The sequence below is a fragment of the Dipodomys ordii genome, unplaced genomic scaffold (assembly GCF_000151885.1).
Source record: "Dipodomys ordii isolate 6190 unplaced genomic scaffold, Dord_2.0 Scaffold144, whole genome shotgun sequence".
Lineage (NCBI taxonomy): Eukaryota > Metazoa > Chordata > Mammalia > Rodentia > Heteromyidae > Dipodomys > Dipodomys ordii.
Genome location: NW_012267360.1, coordinates 1788162 through 1812468, shown reverse-complemented (window position 1 = coordinate 1812468; position 24307 = coordinate 1788162). Strand labels below are relative to the sequence as shown.

The 24307-nt window shown below is 37.8% G+C and overlaps 1 protein-coding gene across 3 annotated transcripts in view; it reads right to left on the bottom strand.

Moving 5' to 3' along the window:
* The window catches only part of Ctnna2 (catenin (cadherin-associated protein), alpha 2), a 1112116-nt gene that overhangs the window by 414202 nt on the left and 673607 nt on the right, over positions 1-24307 (bottom strand). The gene's annotated exons all lie outside the window — the stretch shown is intronic.

The following is a 24307-nucleotide window of genomic DNA, read 5'->3' as shown; positions in this document are numbered from 1 at the left end:
TTATCTCCAGTTAGCCAGCAAAAAGCCAAAAGTTGAGGTGTGTGAGCCAAAAGTTGAGGCGTGTGGCTCAAATGCACAGAAACAAGCTTAAGCAGAAAAAGAGAAGTGGGAATATAAGCCCTGGTACCAGCAGAGAAGAAAACGAGGGAGGGAAGGGAGGAGGGAGGGAGAGAGAAAAAGAGAGAGAGAGAGGGGAGAGGAGGGAGGGAGAGAAAGGAAAGGGAGAGAGGGGGGTGAGGAAGGGAGAGAGAGGAAAGGGGAGAATGAGACAGAGAGGGAGGGAGAGGGAGAGAGCGAGCGCACTTGATTCATGCTTCATTACCAAATTCAACCTAATATAGCTTTCATTCAAGTAGCATACTGTATGTATTAGAGGCACATTTGTACCATTCAAAGTAGGAAAGTAGCCACCCATAACCCCATAACCTACTACACTGGGAGAGATGGCACCATCCTGGGCTGAGTCCTTTGGAATCTCCCCAGTAACTATGAAGCACAGATCCTGTTCGGAAGCATCATAGAGTTGAGAAGAGATAGAAATGAGCTGGGCTAGAAAGTGGCTCTGTTTGTTTTCAATAAATATGACCAAATGTGACAGTAATGGAATGAAACAATTTTTCATTCAGAGACTCTCAAGAAATAAAAGAAGGCTTTGCAAACCCTTAGTCAGATGCTACAGGTGAAGTGCAAAGAATGGGGAACAAATTAAGGGTCAGAACTCTGGAACCTCTCCTACCCAACAAACAAATAACAGTTCTTAATTTCCTCTGGCAGGAGATTGATGATCATGTCTGAGACATCGAGAAGAATTTGTGAGCTGTTTCCAAAGCAGATGGAGAGAGACCGAATTTCAGAATAAGTCTAAAATTCCATCTATCTCGACAAGAGCTTCCTAACCATCTGAAGGATGAACCTCTGCTCAGTAGGCTAGGCATAAAAATGACTACAGGAGGAATGAGAAGACACACTCTTAAAATAATAAAGGCAGAGGAGAGACTGATTAAGTAGATCGTACCCTATCTCTAAGTGATGAAGAAGTCATACATAGCTTCTAGTACGAAACTCAAAGTCAATAAAAATGTGGTCCTATCAAAAAGGAAGGGAAGGAAGAAGACAGAAAGAAAACATTATATTAGGTGTCAACTTTAAACATCTTTTTTATAACCATATATGCCAATTCCCTCAGTGAGAAATTCTATATTTCAATAGCATGGCGGAGTAAGACCACTTGGGATATTTATTCGATGTTTCTGGTATCCAACCAATATAAGAATCAATTTACTTCTTCTAATTTTATTTTCCTCCAGACTTCAAGCTTTATTAAATCTTGGATATTGCCCTACATAATCAAGCCTATGGGTAAGTATTTTGTACATGCCAAAAGAGAATTCATTTAGGAAGGATCAGAAATCTGGGCATAAACAACTCAAGAAAAGATAGCACAGAAAATTCTACACATGAAGAATGGATGAATAAGGCCGGAGGAGGAAGAAAATTCTGCTGAGGAAAAAGTGAAGAAGAGACGTATGAAAGACACACTGATCTATTTGCCAGATTTACTGAAGATAGCATACTCATCCAGCTAATATCCTCTGAAGTCTCGAAGGAACAGAAATCCCAATTCATGCAGTGTGTATGTTGAGGTGGTGTTTATAAAGAGGGGGTGGGATCATTGATTATAAAGAATAGTAAGGAAAGACGGATGTTGATCTTTGGTGTCCAGTGTCTGATATCTGAAAGATAAGTACTCTGTCCTCTTCCTTGAAATTATGAAAAGGACATTCAAATATGCTAATCAAATAAGTACAAATTATTTCCATTGTTTTTGGTGATGAAGAGCCACAAATTCCCCCATGTTATTCCTTTTTTTTTGGTCTCAGGTAACTTTTTTTTGGGGGGGGGTCCGGTCGTGGGGCCTGAACTCTGGGCCTGGGTGCTGTCCCTCAGCTCTTCAGCTCAAGGCTAGCGCTCTACCACTTGAGCCACAGCGCCACTTTTGGCTTTTTTCTTTTTGCTTATGTGGTGCTGAGGAATCGAACCCAGGGCCTCATGCATGCAAGGCAAGCGCTCTACCGCTGAGTCACCTTCCCAGCCCGTGGTTTCAGGTAACTTTAATGAAAGTGTCCACACCCAGCATTAGTGCTTCAAGTACATCCTTGAATTATTAAACAGTATGCAAGTTGTAAGAAAACTGTTGAACATCATCGGGACTTTTTAAGTCTTTTCTCATTTCCCCTTACTATGTGCTGTTCTAAAAGCATCTTGTTACTTTTGCTAACTGACACTTTCATGGTCAGTGTCTGTTCCTACTGATCCTGCCTTTTAAGTGTGATGTGATGTTAGGTTCTCGGCTCCCATACTTGGCTGTCTTCTTTTTTTTTTAATTGACACATACACCACCAGCAATCTAATAACCTAAAAAACTAACATTGCATGCACAGAGAGAGTACAGATAGATTTATTTTACATTCCAAATCTAGTTGATGATTGCTGGTCATGTCTTTCCTATCTAGTTTTTTCCCTTTCAAATATATTTGCCTTGTGATGACTCCCATCCCATTTACAGATTCACAAGTGCCATTAAGTGTTTGGTGCTCTCTAAAGTCAGGCATCAAACCGACAAACCTAACCTGAGCAGTTCTCACACTGCAGTTTTGCAGGAACTACTTTGATTCCCTGTGGACACCTCCTGGGACTTTGATAATCTTATGTATGCACTTTCACAAGATTCAAATTTGGATAGATTTATGGATTTGAATAGAACATATACTACATGCACGTTCTTTTTTTTTTTTTTTTTTTACAAATTTTGAGTATCAAAGTGCTATCTCATGTTCCTTTGATGCTATATACAATGTGTGGTTCATACCTATAATCCCAGCTACTCAGGAGGCGGAAAACAGTTCAAACCAGCCTGGCCAAAAGGCCATGAGACTCTTATCTACAATTAAGCAAGAAGCAAGAAGCAGATGCAGAAAGAGAAACAAAGAAGGAAAAGGAGAGAAGGAGGGAGAAGAGAAGGAGGAGGAGGAGCAGGAGGAGGAGGAGGAGGATGGAAGAGGAAAGAAGAAAAAAGAAAAAAAAGAATACAAAAGCTAGAGTGGAGCTAAGGCTCTGACAAGCCACAGGACCAGAATGCATTCTCTCTCTCTCTCTCTCTCTCTCCCTAAATAATGTGTTCTTCAAGATGAGACACCCAATTTATACAGTAAGCTATTTCTCCTTTTTAATATAAGATCTTTTGTGGAGAACAGTGGGATTATATTTTAGAGAATATACGAAGGCACCAAGGCCTCCTTTCCTGTTTTATAATGTGTGTATCTCCAAGTTCCATAGATTCATTAAATAAATCAGTTAATGTTGATGGCCTGGAGCAAAGACTGGGAAATAGGTGCTGATGACCAGAAGTAGTGCCTGAGTACTACCTCTCCTTGACATGATGCTTGTTATTTGAACACGACTCTGGATTTCTTAGAGCTTGGTGAGCTGCAGAGAACAACATCATATCGTCACACTGATGGCTGTCCTTCAGCACCATGACATCCCTACAACCTCAGTGGTATTTGCACAGAACTACCCAATTGTTCTGCATTTTGCCTTTGTGGTTATATTACAGAAGCCTTACATCCAATGCTCTTTATTATGCTATATCTGAGTTATTCCCACTTCATTTGCTTGGGTTCAATTATAAACAAGTTTATTTCTGTACTACTGAAAGGTCAACTTAATTGTACTAATAACTTCGGAAAAGACCATCAAATCAATACAATTCTATTATATATGCATCCTAAAATTTACCTTACTACTTCCAGTAGCTGATTGTAAACAGTAGCAGTTAACAAGAATTTATTCCTTCTTTTCTGTAACTCCTTCACTTCCCAGACCCATTAAATAAACTCTTGTAAGACCATGCATGAACTGGGGTTTGAAGTAAGTTTTTTTCTACCCTTTTGTTGGGCAGCTTATACAAAATAAAAGTCGGGAGCCATGACAGTAATCCTAGCTACTCAGGTGGCTGAGATTTGAAGGTTGCAGTTCGAAGCCACCCTGGATAGGAAAGTTCATGAGACTCTTATCTAAAATTAACCACCGAAAGGCCAGAAGTAGAGGTGTGGCTCAAGTGGTAGAGCATGAGCCTTGAGTAGAAAGGCTCAGGGACTGCGCCCAAGCCCTGAGTGACAAGACCAGCAAAGAAAGAAAGAAAGAAAGAAAGAAAGAAAGAAAGAAAGAAAGAAAGAAAGAAAGAAAGAAAGAAAGAAAGAAAGCAAGAAAGAAAGAAAGAAAGAAAGAAAGAAAGAAAGAAAGAAAGAAAGAAAGAAAGAAAGAAAGGAAAGAAAGAAAGAAAGGACGGAAGGAAGAAAGAAGGAAAGAAAGAAGGAAGGAAGAAAAGAGAGAGAAAGAAAGAAAAATGAATTCAAATGTCCTTGTCACTATAGCAATTATTCAGTAGCATAATTTTATCAATTAATTTGTCAATTACCTCCCAAAGAGCCTTTCATGAAGTCTATCTCCTAGGAGGCAAGCATTTGCTTTTATAGCATATACTAAATGTAAGCCCATAATGAGAGGTTGACTTACGTGGAGATACAAAGCATAAATAGGTAAAAAATAAAATAGTGACAATAATTTAATTTTTAAAGTTATAAATAGATGAGATGTCATTAAGACCACTAGGATAGCCGACAGATTTCTGGAAAAGAAAAATAATTGTTCTAGAGAATTGGGAAGAAAATCTCTTTAGACTTTGGTGATTTTAGAAATCTTGAAGAAGGGGCAGGAATTTGGACACTAAATGTCAAGTAGGATTGGGATGGAAAAAAAGAAGCAAGAATACCAAAGAGGAAATTTATAGATGTCAGAGTGGAAATGGCAGGGGTGTAACTTGATAGAACAGTAGTTACATAAAGTCAATGTGAAGTTTATCTAGATGTTTACATCTTGATTACAGTAATTCCAATTAAAAATGAACGATGCAAGTTTGATAAAGACACAGATAAAGTGTTTCAAATAAAACTAGATGTACAAAATACGTGATTACCTGGGATATATCTCAGTGGTATAGTGCTTGTCTAGCATAGATGAGGCCCTGAGTCTGATCTTCAGCATTATCAAACCAAACCAACCCAAGCTAAGCCAGGCCAAACCAATTAAACCAAACCAAGCCAACTAACAACAACACAGTTTCTAGGGTTTGCAAATGATGAGAACACAAGGTAATGCTAATTGTCTAAGAATTTGCAAAAAACAAAGCTGGCCCTGAACATTGCAGACTGTGTAGCTCATTCTCAGAAATTTCAAGGAATAACAACACACATTTTCAGCTCAGCTTCCTTGGCTTCCGAAACCAAATGCTGTCCTGAGATAATGAATTCACCAAGGGGAATTCAAGTGTGAACACTTTGCAAGGCTCAGCAGTGTGGAAAATCCTTTTGTGCACTTTATAATTTTCTGTTTGTTTTAGTCTGCACACAGTAAAAAACACCCACTTTGTCACATGCTACATAAGCTAGTTTTAGGGGAGGTGAAGAGTCTCTTACCTGGCCCCCAATTGCAGCCATGCTAGTTTCTCTAGCCGATTTCTGTGTCTCTGACGTGTGAAAATGACAACAAGTGCTCCCATATATCTCTGTGAACACCATGATGCAGGTTGCTTTTTCAGTTTCTGGGATAAATAAGCCACACAGCAAATATCCCAGTGGCCCTCAGGCCTTTGGACAATCATCCCCCTTTCTATCTTACCAATATTTCATCTGGCAGAACCCTGAAGCTCTGAGGCAACAGTCTTGATGAGAATATATTATGATGCAATTAATCAAAAGGCCAATATTTGCATTTTATGTATAAAATTATGACTTCATGCTTTTTACTATTATTTCCAAAATATTAATATTAAATACCTAAAATTGTCATGGGTTCTAAAAAGAGCATGAGCCTTGATTTTAGGCAGACCTCAAAGGTTTGTGACCTTTGAGGGCATTATTTTATGTTCTTGCTGAAAGAAGGTAATCACATACAAAGCAAGCAGCTTTTATAGAATAGAATAAATGAAAAAATCTTATAAATTTATTCTATCTAGCAGGGTGCATCCCAACAAATATATATTCATCCTCGATTTGCTTTTCTATGTGGTTGTTTGTTAAAAATGATGTTGTGTATCCACAGTCTGAGCCTGACAGTCAAGCTTCAAAAAGACATAATTTTCATAATGACATCACTTATAAGTCCTGCATATTAAATAATATATACATATCTTAAGTCTTGGTTAATATTACAGATGGAATTCTCCAAACTTTGATGCCTAATATTTGCTAATTTCTTGGTCAAACTTTGTTTAAATAAATGTATCTATTCATTGGGTAAAAATGAGGAGGCTCCTAGGGTGATATTTTCAGGTACATTTCTATTCTCTGAAGTGATTAGCAAATGCTCCAGCACCCTCTTCCCCACCACACCCTGGCCATTTCAGTCCTGATACAGCATGAAAGACCGCACCTCTCACTATATCCAGTTTAATTCATTTATTCTGCTATGTAAAGACTATATTCTGTTTCGCCTCTGCATGGTGATGTTTCGGTCTAAGTGGGAAATCAATTCATGGACAATCATTCCAGTCTTTTGATGATCTTTTCATACTCCTTGTGGAAGAACTCAACCTCCCCTAAAAGCTCACTAAGACACATGCCCTAACCTGTCCTGATCTCACAAGAAAAGCAAGTGTTAATTCTTACTTTTTACTCTGCTTTGGGTTTCACTATTTAATAAGAAGAACCTGAAGAAACTACAACTAGAATATATATATATATATATATATACATATATATATATATCTGCAGATAATTCAGTTCAGTATTTTGCTGCTTTTACTTTTATGGTCTTGGAGAAGGACAGGCTTATATTATACAAGTGACAGAATATGCTTTAGATTTAATCACAGTGGGATTTATCTTAATAGTGGGTTTTAGCCTTAAAATCAAAGATAAACATGGTTATGTGAAAATGTTATTCAGTCTTAGACTCATCTGGGTGTCTTCAAGTAGTGTAAGTCACAGTCATTTTGGAGCTCTCAGTCTCTTCTTTTGATTATATTAATAGGTTTCCTTCCTTCCTTCGTTCCTTCCTCCCTTCCTTCCTTCCCTTCCTTTGTTTCCTTCCTTTCCATTTTATCCTATATTCTGACTTTTTTCTAAAGTAGCAAGACTCTTACTTTATGGAACTCTTAGGTAAAAGTTATTCTTTCTTTCTTCCTTTTATTTTTGTAGGTCCTGAGGCTTGAACTTTGGACCTGGGCACTGTCCCTGAGCTCCTTTTGCTCAAGGCTAGCACTCTACCATTTAAGCCACAACTACATTTGTGTATGTGTTTTTTTTCCACTGTGATTTAATTGGAAAAAAGAGTCTTATAGATTTTCCTGTCTGGGCTGGCTTTGAACATAGATCCTCAGATTTCAGCCTCCTGAGTAGCTAGGATTACAGTCATGAACTACTGGTGCCCGGTTCAAAAGTTGTTCTTATAAAGCATATTGACAATGTTAATAAAGCATATTGACAAAACAATCTAGTTGATATTCTCTTTTCCTTCTCATTCCAATTTCAAAGATGGTTTCCAGGGTCACAATTAGAGAGAAGTCACAAGGGAAGACTATCTCTAAGATGCTACTTGGTCTTATGTATGAAGATGTACAGGTGAGGAAAGTAGAGATGTTCCATTTTCTCTTTGTTATGTTGTTGAGTTGCTCTAATTGAGTAGTTCTCTGTAGACTGTCTGATTCTCAGTCCCTTCATATTCCCAGGCCAGTAATTATCAAATCCTCACATAAATATCTGCCCCATGAACAAACCCCTTAACTGCAGAGATGAGCTTCCCTGGCAAGTATGATACACAGAACTTGTCATTCGGTATATTCTGAGAGTCTATTGAAATGATTTTTGATATAGGAATTTGGATGAAATAGCCACACAGACAATAATATTTCTCCATGAAGAAACATCTAAAAAACATTTTTTCTATCTCTGAACACATTTTACTCAATCAATGAGCAACACTTACTGAATTCTGTATAATGAAGGCCAAAATATATCTCCTTTCTTTTTATCCTACAGAATAATGATCAAGAATTCTAACCCATATTAATTTATTACCCTATGATTCAGACTAATACCATTCTGCAGAAGTTCATTCATTCACTAGAATCTCATGAAGTAGACAGTTCTTGTTAATGTAAGGTCATCTATATCATTCTGTGTCATGTGTTCTTTCTTCAGTTCATATCTTGATCCTTTGAGGCTGCATTGGATAGAGATGACCATGAGGGTTAGATTGATGTCGCTCAGTAAAGATTACAACAAAAAGTTAGCGGAGATGTGCAGCAACTGGTGTTCTTAGTGATCATATAAAATGGCATCATCTCTATGGAAAAAAATTGGAAGTTTATCAAAAAGGTTAAGATGCCTTCATATGACTCTGTCTTACTCCTACGTATCCACCCAACACTAGCTCTCTACTCCTACATATTGAAAGAAGAGAAATAGAAGAAGAAAAAAAAGAAAGAAAAGTAGGTGGAATGGAAGAAAAGTGGGTTGTATATTTTCCCTCATTTGTAATAACTAGAATATGTCTATGATATTAACAGGGGATCAATAGCCCAATTGCTAAGTGCATAAGACCATGTATAATGAAGTGTATCAACATGTGCTCCAAGAATTGGAAACAAGAGCTTCTTACTATGTCCTTTATGTAGTTATCTTTCTTTGTTTGGGCTTTAGTTTTCTGTGCCCTTTGTGTCGTATACATGTTTATCCGATCCAAGGAAGGGAAAGTAAATTAAAAAAAAACAGCAGAAGCCAGGAGCCAGTGTCTCATGCTTGTAATCCTAGCTACTTAGGAGGCTGAGATCTTAAGATCATGACTCAAAGCTAGCCCAGGCAGGAAAGTGCATGAGAGTCTTATCTCCAATAAGCCAACAGAAAACTGGAAGTAGCACTGTGGCTCAAGTGGTAGAGTGCTAGCTTTGAGCTGAACAGCTGAGGGACAGCACCCAGGCCCAGAGTTCAAGCTCCATGACTGACAAAAAAAAGAAAGAAAGAAAAGAAAAGAAAGAAACAGCAGGACGAAGGATAAACTAATGCAACAATAATACACACTTGACATTATGTCAGAAATGAACTATACAACTCGGGGAAGAGGCGAATAGGGAAGTGTAAGCTGGAGAAAATGAAGGAAAAATGTATTCATTATCTTAAGTAATAATAACCTCAATGTTCATCACCATTACAATGAAGATTTTAAAAAAAGAATTAAAAATCTTGTGCACAAATGTTAACAGAAATTTTATTTGGAATAGCTCCAAGGTCAAAATAACTCAAATGTCTATTATGAAATGAGTAGCAGAACCAACTTATGCCTTTATGTCACTCAGCAATACAATGAACCATTGATATGAGATGCAATATAGATGAATCTCAATATGCTTGTGTTAATAGAAGGAAGTTGAGAAAAAATATGTATACTGTTTGGTACCATTTATAACATACAAACTAATTTATAGGAACAGAAACAGACTAGCAATTGCCTGGAGATTCAGAGATGATGAGAAGGGCAACAAGGAGAGAGTCCAAAGGGCCCAATGAAGTTTTAAGGGGTAATGAAGATATTCAGTATCTTGATTGTGGTGATGAACCATGGAAACTGCTAGGTGAAAAACTAATTATTTGCACCCCTTAAATATCTACAGAGTGTTAGATGCCCATTCTACCTCAGAAAGGCTGGTTTTTATAAAAGATTAGGAAAAGGACTTGGGGTAGAGGAAAGAGATCCCCAAATTACATCATATTATCTACAAGTTAATAGCATAAGATTTCTACTTACCACTGGAATAATATATAAAAATAACATTCTCATGATTTTTAGTTTAGTTTTTTTCCTATATTTGCCAGGCAGACACCCTACCACTTAAGCCATATCCTCAGTCCTTTTCAATTTAATTATAAGATCTCACATTCATGCCTGACCTAGCCTGGGTTGTAATCCTCCTATTTAGTTTTTCTACATAGCTGGGTACATGCCAACATGCTCAACTTTGTTGAATGAGATACACTCTTGTGAATTTTTTGTTAGGGCTAGCCTCAAACCAAATCTTCTCCATCTCTACCTTCAACTAGTCTGACAGGACAGAGCCAGTGTGCTTGGCTAGTCTCATGTTTGAAGAAAGAATATAATAAAGTAGCATTTGATTGGAATATATTGCTCTTTTCCCTAAAGAGCCTGGCTGACACTTGAGGAGCCAGGTTCTTTGGGCTAGTTTGAATCTCTTCTGAGCTTTCAGAAATGAAGCCCTGGCCTTTGCAATCTCTGTGCCTGCCTTCTCCTGTGACAACATTAAAAACCCAGAGGCCAGGCTTTGCTGGCAGCAAAGGGATTCTGTTTCATCTACTGGGACCCTGTAGAGTGAAGACAACTTATTTGGTCCTGGTCATTACCAAGAGAAGAGACTAGATGAGGCTTGGCTTAGAATCAGTTCAGCACAGGCTCAGCTTCAGTATCTGCATTGGGAAACACTAGGGACATGGAACCAACTGCATGGAAAATGCCACTGTTAGCCTTGACACTTAGACAGAGAGGGCTATAACAGATGTAAACGCATCCTTCTGCAGAGACACATGAAAAGGCCACAGGAGGCTGGCACCTTTGATTTGCCTCTCAGAGCACTATAAGCAAAGCCAGCAATGCCGGGCTATTTTTAATGTTCAAAGAGCCTAGGAAAAGATTTATGACTACAAATACGTAGTGTGGGAGAGATAAATTGAAGCAGGGCTCTCCCAGCCCTGACAGAGGAGTCAGCTTGCCAGCCCGGTCAATAAAGTATTTAAGCTCTGAGTGCTGTGTGGGTTGTCATAGATTAAAATTTGAAGATCTTTTATAGTGTAACAAGCTCCTTAATTATGACTCTGGGCTTTGGATCATTGCAGGTTGTGCAAACAGCAAGAATTATGTCATAGTGAACATCCTGAGATACAATAACCTTTGAATCCAATGTCCATGGGAGAAAATGCTCAGTTCTTGAGTTCTGAATTCTTTCCCTCCTCCCAGAAAGGAATCTGAGAGATGACTACTACAAAATCCTTCCCATATATGTCGTGTTTAATATTTTTCTCTCTTGTGAGGAATTAACAGAATCTAATGAGTTGGTTGCAGTTTAGAGGTGATTTGGCCTTGAACTTTTTTTTTTATCACTCAGTATCGCAATAATATTCTCATTCTCATTGTGCATGGTGATTTTACTTGCTGTAGGTATGAGCTATTGATTAACTCTTTTAGCTGATAGTTACAGCTATACAACAACCTCTCTTAGAAAGTAGGAGTCTCATATTCTTCCATGAGCTTTTGTGGTCATTATATCTGTAAATTAAGTATGGTGATAAGGACATTAATATTAATGATGAGGGAGAAAACCAAATGATAAAATTATGGCTGCAATAAGGAAAGAAAAAAATTGTCCTGTGATATAATGCTGTAAGTGAAGGAGGAATAAGAATTTGGATAGGAGATAAGAAAGAATATATGTTAATGTGCAATGTGAGCCAAAGACATTGGTTGGTATAGGAGGATCACTCTTAAGATTATTTGAGCAAGTAAAGTGGTAAGAAGGATCTGAACTAGAGCACATATATCTGTGAAACAGCTGGAGGCAGACATTAGCTATCTGAGTGAAAAAAACATGCAAGAAAGACTGTTGCTGTAGAAATACAGAGTATTAGAATTGACACTATACAAGTTCTCAAATGTGGTTCGAGTTCAAGTCATTTCATGTATTTTTCTAAAATATCTCGAAGTCAGGTCCATTTGATGGCTTATATTGATCATTATCCTATATTTGTCTTCAATTTCCTGTTTAGATTGGATAGGACTTTGTTCTTTATTCTCTAATAGCCTTGTTGGAACGGAAGAATACTCTATTCACTAAGAGTGCTCAATACTGATTGCTGGGTTCCTCTGATTCTTTCTAAGGTGTTTTCAGGGATTCCCATAGTTGCTTTAATTTAAGAAATATATTTAGGAAGGTTTTCCAGTGCTGAATCCTCAACTTTCTGGGAAGATGTGGACTGTCCAGGTAGGGCATGGAAACGTTGTACATCATTCCCTATATCTTGACTAATGCATCCCTTCCAGCTGTCTATTCCTGAGCACCCTCTATAATAAATTAGTAAACAACAAAGAAACTGTACTTATACCTATGTCCATAATCCTCCCATACCCACAATCATGCGTAATAAGTGAATAACTTTCTGACAATCACACAGGAATCACTTAAGTCTTAACTCCTCACCAAAAATTATTTTTGGCATACTGACAAGTCTTCTTGCATGAGAGAATTCTTAAGATTACATCAAAAGCAAGATTTCACAGAAGAACTATATCTGCAATAGTGATGTAAAAGTAGTTCTAACTTCTAAATATACACAACTGATAACATAGAATAGGCTATTGAATTATCCTTATAGTCAATATCACTTAATACTAAACTGGCTGAATATTTAAGTGCAAAACAACATGAGTATAATGCTTATTATCTTCTCCTTAAGTTTCTTCTTACATATGTCTGTAATAATTAGCTTCTACTATGAAAAAGGATTTCATTTAACTTCCTAGTAGCACTGGGTTATATGCCTGCAATTAGCAACATGCTGTTCTCCTGGCACTAGGTGGCCAGTACTAACTGCTCTGACTCTTTCTTCAGAGGCAAATTCAGAGAGGTGAGGCTTGCAGATAATTCTAGATGTTCATGTATGTACTTTGGCCTCAGAAGCTAGTTTTGCTTACATTGATGACTATTCCTCCACCCATCCTTTCTATGTCTGTATTCCTCTTTCAAAGTGAAAGAGCTCAGGTTCAGGGCATTTTATAACTCACTTTCTTAAAGCTAAGCCAAGTGATCTGTCAGAAACTGGCTCACATTCCTACACTTGCAAAAGTTTGGAAATTCACGGGGGTCTCTGAATGGTTCCCCAAATCCACCATTTTACAGAGACCTTTCTCTCCATTTTGTACAGTTTGTCTTCCACATCTGCCTGTTGAACATCTTCACCCCCAAAATCTTTTTCCATCCCTTCCCCAGCTCCATAATGAAAAGCATACACTCTTTAATAAATGCTTGTCAAGTCAAGATGCAAGCATTTCTGATTAATCCCTTGTGATGCAATTTCCTGTATCAGTTAAGTCCTGAAGAACCACAACTCCCTGTGAAAGTTGGCTCTGTGTAACTGCAGAGCATATGACTTTCCCTGCAGATGTGGCTACAGGCTTTGGCTGTGTAAATCTTTCACATCACCCCACCCCCACCCCTTACCTACCACACACCATGTTCCCTTGCTGCAGAGCCTAATAGGATCTTTAGTAAAACCACCCTCAAGGAGATAGAAGGAGAGAAAAAGGACACACAGACCAAAAAAGGATTTTGTCTTCAGTTGCCCATCAGAATTAGCATATTCTTGGAAGCACAGGTCCCAAGGTAGGTAGGTGTAGGACACAAGTTGGGGAAATGGCTAAAGAGGAACAGGAAAAAGAAGTGTCAAATTAGGAAGAAGACAGTGGCCCTGGGACAGTGGTAATAAGTTAGCTATCCAAAACAAGCATCAGGAAGAAATGTAAGACATATCTAAATGAAGGGCAGGGGAAAGATTAACTGAATACATCACCATGCTATAATATCTTCACACCCTGCTCACTTCTCCTGCCCTATTTTCTACTCCCCAGTTCCATATTCAGGACAGCATTCTGAGGACACAGCCCAGTGGAAAATCAACACTATTCTTTAAGCTTTAGAACCTTACAATTGGAGGCACGGTTCATACAAGGCTGGTTGCCCAGGACAGGATTGTTGAGGTGTGTCTGCTCCACAGATGCTGTCTCTAATTCACTTTGCATTTCACCCTGGGGGATCTTCTAGTGTAAAGGCTAACCCTTAACTCATTGTTAAAAATAATAAAAAGAAATAAGGTATCTCTTCTGCAATTAGTACTCAGGACCGCTGCCAAGAAGACACAACCATCATTTTCAGTTATATGTTTTTAAAACTCAGAAAAGTGTATAGATTATACAATAACATGTGCAAAGTCACCTATCAGCTTAACAACAGGATGAACTCTAAAAGTGGCCATGGGCTTGATCAAACCATGTGGAATATTGCTTCTCATGTATAACTAGTAAGGCATTCAGAACTCAGAGTCCTTGTGACTGTTTTCCGATCCAAGGATTATTTTAAGTAAATTGATAATGGTTAGAATCTTTGAAAATCCAAGGCAACATTGGCTATGGGGATGAAAACAATACCAATTATGTACTTCTTTCTACATGATCTTTCCATCCCTCTTGAAGCAGTACTTTGGAAAAGGTCCGTTTCCTCATTTAGTGATAAAGTACATGAAGTATATTAGGATGAAGGATAATTCTTCCATTTTGGATTATCTCTCTGATTAGCTATGACTTTTTTTTCTTTTTTAAGAAGTGAGTCTAGGATAATTCCATTTTCTTTCTCCTGGTAGTTTTACAGACAAATTGAAACAAATAGAGATCAATTGAGGAGAACTTGTACAAGGAGACCAAAATCTATAGCACCACTACTGTGTTGGTAGAGACGAGTTGTTCACCTAATCCATTTCCTTTCTTTCTTCACTTGCAGGTAGGTTAAATGTCCTAGTGCCCCTGGCAAGTGGGGGTTCTAAATGAGTTCTTATTTTCAAGTAAAACAGAAAATTACAAAGGCACTAAAGACTAGGAAGAAGAATAAAAGTCTGGGCAGTAGTATGACTGTATTGTACACCGACTTCCAGCACTGTACTCCGTCACTACTGACTCCATCACTAGCGTCAACTCCCTAGATAACTTTTTAACAACGGGAGAAGTAGAAACAAGGAAGCCATTGATGTACATTAATGGTACAACCCTATGATAGAGGAGTGATGATACTGATTACCCCCCTGGCATCTTCATTGTCACTAGATTGTAGTTCTAATTATCTTCTAAGGTAGGTACAGTAATTCTTCTGGATTCTCAGAAAGTTCTGGAACATGATGGCAAACCTCAGTCATCTTACAATGATCCTCTAAGAACTGAGTTAACATAAGAAAGTCTCATGATTTTTTTTAAGCCAAAGTAGCTTCCCAATTATGCAATGGCTCAGCAGCCTCCTACTCCATCCTCCCTTTATGTCTGCTCCACTTAATCAGACCCATGGCCTGACACTTGGCCTTGACTTGCTTCTCTGGGTTCACCAGTGCTTACAAACTAAAAGTCCCTTAGGAGCAGAAGTAGCAGCCCCAATATTTTGGAATATCTCCTAGAGTGGTCAGTACTGTGTTTGGTTTTCTATTCAGACAGAATTGTGTTATTTTCAGAGTTAACTATTGAAAATCACACTCTTTTATGGGAAGATGTGTGTTAAGCGTATTTCTCTGTGCTGAATAAATTTGTTTTCACACGTGCAGACATAGCCACTTACAATGCTGTTAAAATAGTTATGGAAAAATATGAAAAGAAAAATAATATCTAAGCTTACAAAGGGAATTAAAAATCTTCATAAGCCCAGTTTTAAATTTGAATAAATTTAACAGGTTTGTAATTAGACACAGCTTATACTATTTAATGTACTACTTATGTAAGAACAAATTTTAGGCCAGGCATGGTGGCTGATGACTATGATTCCAGCTATTCAGAAGGCAGAAATAGAGAGGACTATGGTTTGAAGTCACTTTGGGTAGGGAACAAAAGTTAGCAAGATCTTATCTCAAAGAACAACCTGTGTACAACTATCTGAAAAATAACTAAATCCAAAAAGGGCTGGGGTATGGCTAAAGTGATAGAATGTCCGTTTAAAAATTATGAGACATTGATTTTAAACTGTAGTAGGCACAATATTTTTTAAACTAAAAGCACAGAAGAAATATCAGCCAGTGGTTAGGTAGCTTTTGGACTAAACCAGACACTGCCTTTTTTTGTAAGGAAATTTTATTGAAAAAGACCATACCCATTTGCCTATGTCCTCTTATGGCAAAGACAAGTGGTTATAAAAGAAACTAGCCCTTACAGCTAGTGGGCTTTGATATTTGTCCCTCTATAGAAAACACCTGCCAGCCTTGGAATACTATTAATTATTTTACCTATCTTAATTATAGTGCCCATCATTCTGTCCTGTCATTTCTGTAGTGGTCCAAATGCTTGATTCTGTTTCTCTAGCTGGCAACAGCAGCCTCCAGTTCATCTCCTATCATTCACCCTGTGGCCTAAACCTTTGCCTGGGGTAACCTATGTTTGTTCCAATCAGCTAATCTACTCTCAGTAGCATCAATCAAATTTCAAAGGGATAAGATCGCTGCTTTTAACTTTGAGAGGTCATAAGCAAAAAAAAATCCTTTTCAAAAGAAGATTACAAGAGTTTAATGGAAGATAAGTTAGTGAAATACTGATGTCCTAGAAGCCCCCTGCCAACCCTCAAATAAAAAAAAAGAGAGAGAAGTAAGAAGGGGTGAGATAAGGAGAAAAGTGGTTCAGAATGCAAATATCTCTGGCATAGGAATAGAGGAAAACTGTAAAATTCCACTTGCTCAAGGCAGAGATACTATGCAGCAATTGTGTTTTTTTAAAAAATATTTTATTTTGTTGTAAAGGTGATATACAGATGGGTTACAGTTACATAAGTCAGTTAATGAGTACATTTCTTGTCAAACATTGTTATTCACTCCTTTGTTTTTCCTCCCATTATCCTTTCCTCCCCCCTTCATTCCCCCCACAAATAGTAAAGTTCATTTGCAACCTAGTGTTTGTGAGTCTCACTGTTGCACTGATTCACCTTATGTCCTTGTTTCACCATTTTGTCATTTCCCCTTCCCTTCCTCAAATCAGATAAATGTATATACAAGACATAGGATACCAGAATATAAAAAAAAAACAAAGACTACTGAGGATATATCAAAAGGGGAAAGAAAAAAGAAAGGGTTTGATATAATGCATTAAAAACAACAACAGCAGCAATTGTATTAATCATCAATTCTATTACAACTTTAAGGTCTAAAGACTAGATACATCCTCCTACAGCAATAACACTTGATATTATTAGAAGTCTTTCTTGCTCTGATATGCAATGGAAACTTCAAACATACTGTACTGTACTGTGATAATTCAGATAAAGAAAAACAGCATTTAATAACCTGTTGGGGTGGGTATCCTGAAGGTATGGCTGATATTTTCTGGTGCAGATAGTTCTTCATGGTTATGTTTTCCATAATAAACTGGTAATTGTAATCACTCATAAAGAGATGTCTTTTGGGGCGAAATATCACAGCATTTACTCAAGTATTGTAAATAAAATTAAATTTCCTTCTGTCACATCACAGATAACAGTTGAGTGGTTTTTCATTAAACTTGGAAGCTGTATGTCATATGCTAAAATTAATTTGGGGGATTAGAAGAAGGAAAGGTTATTGCCAAAAAAGAAAAAAAATGAATTTCAGTTATCCTGTCTGGCAGGTACAGTTTGGTAAGATGGAAGATTCAGAATCCTCTTGGACAGGAGAGCCAGGCCATGTAAATCAAAGTGCCTTTATAAAGAAAACAAATAATGGTTTCAAGATAATCTCTGATTGATGCACACAGGTGTAGCTGTGGCTTGCCAATGAGGTTGTTGCTTACTTGGGCAACTCCAGGTAGGACTACAGTTCCAGGTATTTATTTATTAATACTTAATATTCTTTTCAAATACTGCCAGTGTTTTCAGATCTTCAACAACTAAAGAAGAGATTCTGTGTATCAGTCTTTACATACACAGACTTACGATTGTTACCCAGTTTGCCACTGAACTTCCAATCTGGCGGTTTGTATTCCATTCAATTTTCATCAAGGGAATTACAAAGCAGCTAAAGAGTAATTTTCTTTCCTCTGATATATGATGGGCAACAGTCACAGAATATTTTAGGAATAAAGTAGATGAATTGATCTTTCTTGGTCATTTAAACAGCAAGTGAAATGGAAAGCATAAAGGTTATAAAGCTAGAAAAACGAGGCTGATTCCCAGCTTGCTACAAATCAGTTTCTGTTAACCTGTCTCCTGTTTGGTTACATCATCTATAAATTGAGCTGAAAACTACTCCTTCTGTCAGCCAAGCTTCTCTGGTCACAGGAAAAGAAAATCCTCACAGCCATTGTGAACTGCAGTTTGTAGGAGAAGTTGCACCTCTATATAAAGATTTTTCAGAGCTTCTGAACTTGATTGAGTAGAACACTGTGACTCTGAAGGGATGGAACATTGTATAGTGAGAGGCTGAATAATATTGGGCTATTGGCAGCCATTTGATAGCTTTGGCTTTTGTATCTGATCTAATAGTCTTCTAACACTTCTCTAAGCTTAGCAGACCTCTAATCTTTGCCTATTTTTTAAATTAAATTTAATTAATTAATTTTTTATTGTGAGAATACTGTACAGAGGAGTTACAATTACATGGGCAAAATAACGAGTACATTTCTTTTTCTTTTTTTTTTTTTTTGGTCCTGTCGTGGGGCCTGAACTCTGGGCCTGGGCGCTGTCCCTCAGCTCTTCAGCTCAAGGCTAACGCTCTACCACTTGAGCCACAGCGCCACTTCAGGCTTTTTTTTTGCTTATGTGGTGCTGAGGAATTGAACCCAGGGCCTCATGCATGCAAGGCAAGGGCTCTACCACTGAGCCACCTTCCCAGCCCTACGAGTACATTTCTTATCAAGCATTGTTGCCTCCTTTGTTTCCCTTTCCCATCCCTTCCCATACTCCCCCCACCTCCCCCAACCTGATCCCCCCCCACCAAAGTTGTTAAGTTAATTTTTTCGAAATTATGTCTTTGCCTATTTTAAAGCTGAGAATCCTGTAACACTTGGAATCTACAGATATCTTCCCCATTTGGTTGTAGTCTACCTACCTGATGCTCCCAACAGTGTAGCTGGTGAATGAATTAGTAAATAATTTTGTGACTATAAAAGTTCACAAACCCTCTTCCACAGTGGAAGCTGTCATTCAGGGCAACATGAATAGTTGTTTGTGAACTGAGGCCACTCGTTGGACTCAAAAGAAAGTATGTTCTTATTTCCTTTAAAACAGAACCTGAAGGCTATCTAAGGAACAGATGAGTTTGGAACTTAACAGTAAATGTGGGCCATTTCTCACCCCATGTGAAACACAAATGGTAAGTAGAATACCTGGCTTTCTGGGATGCCTTTCTCCATATCTGCTTCTGACTTTGTTTCTGCTGATCTGTTTTTTTTTTTTTTTTTTTGCTTTGGCATGCTTCAGCAGAAAAAAAATGGCTACTCCCAGCTTGCAATCCATTCAGCTTCCCAGCTGAAGTGTTCTCTCCTGAGAAAAATGTCTATATTGGGTTTACATCCAGACAAGACTGATTGCTCAGCTTGTATCTAAATAAGCTACCCATTCCTGGTCTAGGATTTGGTCCAAGATTGTGGTAGATAAAGAGAAATGAAAAATGTTGGAGACAGAGATTCACATTTTGTAGAGCATTTTCTAAGTGATAATGATAGTAAAGGTGAAAGGATGATCTTTGATTCCTCATAACAAGCCCCTTTCCACCATATCTAAGATTGCTAATGAGGGGATTTTAGGAAATTACCTAAGGTTGAAGGTGGGTTGTCAGGGGAACCAGTCATTTGATCACACGTGATTAAAGTTTTGGAAATTTCAGTCTCCTTCTCTGCCACCAAGGGGAAAACATTTAATCAATCATGCCTAGTAATAAAATCTCCAAACAAAATTAGAATGGATGAAGTTCAGGGAGAGTTTAGGTTGCTGAACACTTGGAAGTGTTCTCCTTTTGGCTGTTCCAGGCTTGCATCATTTTATAATAAACCAGTAATCTAATAAATATACTTACTTACTGAATTCTGTGAGCCATTATTGACCATAAGGAATGGATCATGGGAACATTTCAATTTGTAGTGAACCATTCAGAAGTACAAATAACAATCTAGACTTAAAATTGGTGGCTGAAGTGATGGCAGTATTTTGGGACTGAGCTCTTAGCCTATGGGATCTGATGCTATCTCCAGGTAGATAGTGTCAAAATTGAGTTGGTCTTAGGACACTCAGATTGTGTCCAAAAAGAACTGGAGAATTATTTGGTATAAGGAACTCCCCTCCTCATCCTATGTCAGAAGAAAAATATTGAGTGTAGTATTGGTATAAGAGTAGTACAGAAAAAAAGGGAATTTTCCAGTCACCCATCTAAATTCTCTTGTAATACAGAACTAACTTAAAAATAAAAAAATCCTTTCCATTCTATATTTGGAATTGTTTTATTCAGGAATAAAAGAATTATCGCTATGTCAAAAAACTTTATAACTTTGGTGGGGGGGTATAGTTGTGGAGATGGGAGGGCAGGGATCGTAGGGGAAAAACAAAGGAGGAGGCAACAATACTTGATAAGAAATGTACTCATTACCTTGCTTATGTAATTATAACCCTTCTGTATGGTATTTTCACAATAAAAAACTTATTTAAAAAAGAGTTATCATGCCCCTTTACACATTGGAAATAAGAGTTTGTATCTGTATTCAAATATGCAAGCAAACAAGGCACAGATATTTAACATAAAGGTCAGAGTTTATGTCTGTGGTTACAGAATGGGAAAAGATATAAGAAGAATCTTAAAGTACTGTGTTCCAGGTTACTCCAATCACAAGGGACTAAACAGTCAAGAGAGTTCCATGTTGATATCATCCAAGCTATTCCAGATTTTTGTTTAGACTAATTTGGTGGCAGCTAGCTTTAATACCTCCCCACCATGTATTTTGAGTATTAAGGCATTTTTTTTTCTGAAAAATCTTCAAAGCAAATGTTGACACTGACATTTCAAATGTCAAACGTCTTGCAATGAGTTCTCTTGAACAGCCCTAGGAATCTGTTTTTGTGACACCAAATGATATAGCACCCCAAAAGCAAGTGAAAGGGATCATGAGGGATAGGGGAGGCTGTTGAATAATAAGGACAGGGGAGATGTGAAAGAGAGAGCAATGGAGGGAATTAATCTGACTAAAATATAATATATACATGTATGAAATATTGTGGTAAAATCCCTTTGTAAAATTAACACACATATATATATATATATATATATATATATATAGAGAGAGAGAGAGAGAGAGAGAGAGAGAGAGCAGTCGTGGGGCTTGAACTCTGGGCCTGGGCACTGTCCCTCAGCTCTTCAGCTCAAGGCTAGCACTCTACCACTTGAGCCACAGTGCCACTTCTGGTTTTTCTGGTGGTTTATTGGAGATAAGAGTCTCACAGACTTTCCTACTTTCCTGCCTGGGCTGGCTTTGAACCATGATCCTCAGATCTCAGTCTCCTGAGAAGCTAGGATTAGAGACACAAGCCACAGGTGCCTGGCAACATACACTAATATATATATATATATATATATATATATATATATATGTTATATATATATGTTAATGAATGAAAGGAAAGTTGGCAGGTAGGCACAGTAGAAGAGGGAAGGGTAATGTAAGGATGAATGAAAATAAATGAGGGAGAGTATAGTGGAAGAGCTTTATGTATGTGTATGCAAATAGAAAAATTTGCATGAAATTGTTACAAGAAGTAGTGGAGGAAGGATGAAGGAGAATGATAGAGGAGTGATTTAAAAATTTTTTTAAATTTTTTTTATTGTGTAAATACCATACAGAGGGGTTACAATTACATGGGCAAGATAACGAGTACATTTAGAGGAGTGATTTTGATGGGACATATTGTATATACATATAAAAATGTCAAAATAAAACCCTTCTGGACAACTAATATATATCTGATAAGATGTTTATAGAAAACAAGAAGAGCTAACACCTTCATCAGAAACCAAATCTGCTAACATCCTGATCTTAATCATACCAGATTTCTAGAACTGTGAGCAATATATTTCTGCTGTTTATAAACTACCCAGTCTAAAGCATTTTATTACATCAGCCCAAATGTATTAAGGCAATGATTAGCCTTGCTGATGACATAATTTTACTGAGCATGAATTCTGCCTATGTCCCTTCATGGAAAGATGCTCTACATTTGAACAATAAAATTTCCCTGGGCAATTCCATTTTCTCATGTTTACCCATGCTCTCTAATGTGGACAGTACATTGGGAATAACTTTATAAAGCATGCAATTATTCTTCACTGGGGTCCTGTAATAGATACAATTTCTTTGGCGTTTTGTCTTTATACATCACTAAACTGCAAAACACCCAACTTTCTCCCAGATCTCCCAGAGAAGTTATAAATGTCATCCTCACTATACTTCTTCATCAATCAATCTGGTCCACATCTTTAGCCCAGTGAAGCAGAGCCACTGTAAAAAAGCTACAAGGCACAGAACGTTGCCTTGTGCATGTGACAGGTCCCCAGCTCTGTTCATGGATAATCAGCACGAAAGGCACAACGTGGGCTCACATCCGTGGGCAGGAAGTGCCAATGGCAAAGCCATAATAAGCCTTTGTCTGTGCTTCTACTGAGAAGGATAATTATTTGATCGTATGTCTGACTGGACTCAGGTAAGTTTCCAGCATTTCATCTATGAGGGTAATATGGTTCCCTTTTGTACTGAGAGAAGAAAAAAATACATGAGAAAGTATATTGGACACTTATGCTTCAATACCTAATACAAAAATAAAAAAGCTGCATACAAAAATGCAGTTATAGTTATTTCATGAAATAATCCTTACGGTCTTTCCTTTCTTTTTTTTTTTTTTTTGGGTCCGGTCGTGGGGCCTGAACTCTAGGCCTGGGCACTGTCCTTCAGCTCTTCAGCTCAAGGCTAGCGTTCTACCACCTGAGCCACAGCGCCACTTCCGGCTTTTTTTCTTTTTGCTTATGTGGTGCTGAGGAATCAAACCCAGGGCCTCAGGCATGCAAGGCAAGTGCTCTACCACTGAGCCACCTTCCCAGCCCCGGTCTTTCCTTTCTTAACCACACAGGCCCAGAAAAATAAATCTATAGTTGGGAAATTAAGTTAATTTGTATCATTTAATGGTAAGGCTTAAGGGACTTAGTAAGACTTAAGACTACCATAGGAGTCCTAAAAGGTAGTCTAAAGTGGATTATTGCTGTATTCAAATATATTCTATCATTCTAGGAACGGGGGTGGCATTTGCCAACACGCATACCCATGCAGTCCTCTGAGTGGATTTGTTACATGGGTTATCCTGAAGCTGTGATTCACCTAAGCTTAGTATCCATGATATCATACCCATGATTCTGTCAGAAAGAATATTCTAATGTTGATTTAGAGACCAAAATAAAGACGAATAGAGACATTGCTTGAGTTAGAGCTGGGTAAGGAATGCATTGAATTCCAGGGACTACATGGGAAATACATGATCCAGGACAGATATATAGATTAGGAGGTGAGAGGGATGTTCAATATTTTTATGCCTCTTAGTTTAGTCACTTCCCTGAACATTAAGTCACTTTAGCCATCAATGTCAGGAAGCACTCCAAGGGAGAAGGTGCATGGAAATATACATGATGAAACCAACATAAGGAGGAGGAAAGCATGCATGGACTCCTGCATGAGTTGAACACTATAGCATGTCAAGGGCACTGTTCTAGCCCCTGTTCATCTGTGGACAGGAACCCATTGAATTAGACTCAGCAGTTATCTATAAGAACACAGTTTATGAGTGATGTTCTAAGTCACCTGTGTCTACCTGGTGCCTGCAATTAACAAACACATTTAAAGGACTAGTTTCCCAATCTGCCACTGTGTAGTCTTGAACCTCTGGCAAAGATCTCACCAGCATAAAGGGAAAGGTCTTCCCTTTCACGGGGGATCTATTCTAACTATGCCCTTAGCCAGTATTCATGAAGTCACAGTTATGTTTTTTTTTTGTCTAATTAGACATAGATTGAAATCACAGACCCATCCAGGGAGACCAACAGTAATTACACAAATGAGCTATTTGTGTTTAACCCTAGAGATCTGGTTAGATTCCAAAAAACATAGTCTCATTAGCTCAAGTCACTAAAAACTACAAAAAAGATGGATGTCTATCTTTGTCTGATAATACTACAGGAAAATTACTGTTCAACTTTTTGGTGAATTTATTAATAATAATAAAAATGATCAATTAAAATTTTGATACAGAAAAAAATCAGTGTATTGGCAGACATCATATTCTGTTTGAACTGAGATCCAAGATGACTCAGTATCTAATCAGTATTGTTTTGGTGTACAGCTATCACTTAAAAGCAACACAAATTCCCCATCAGATAAACATTAGTAGTACAGC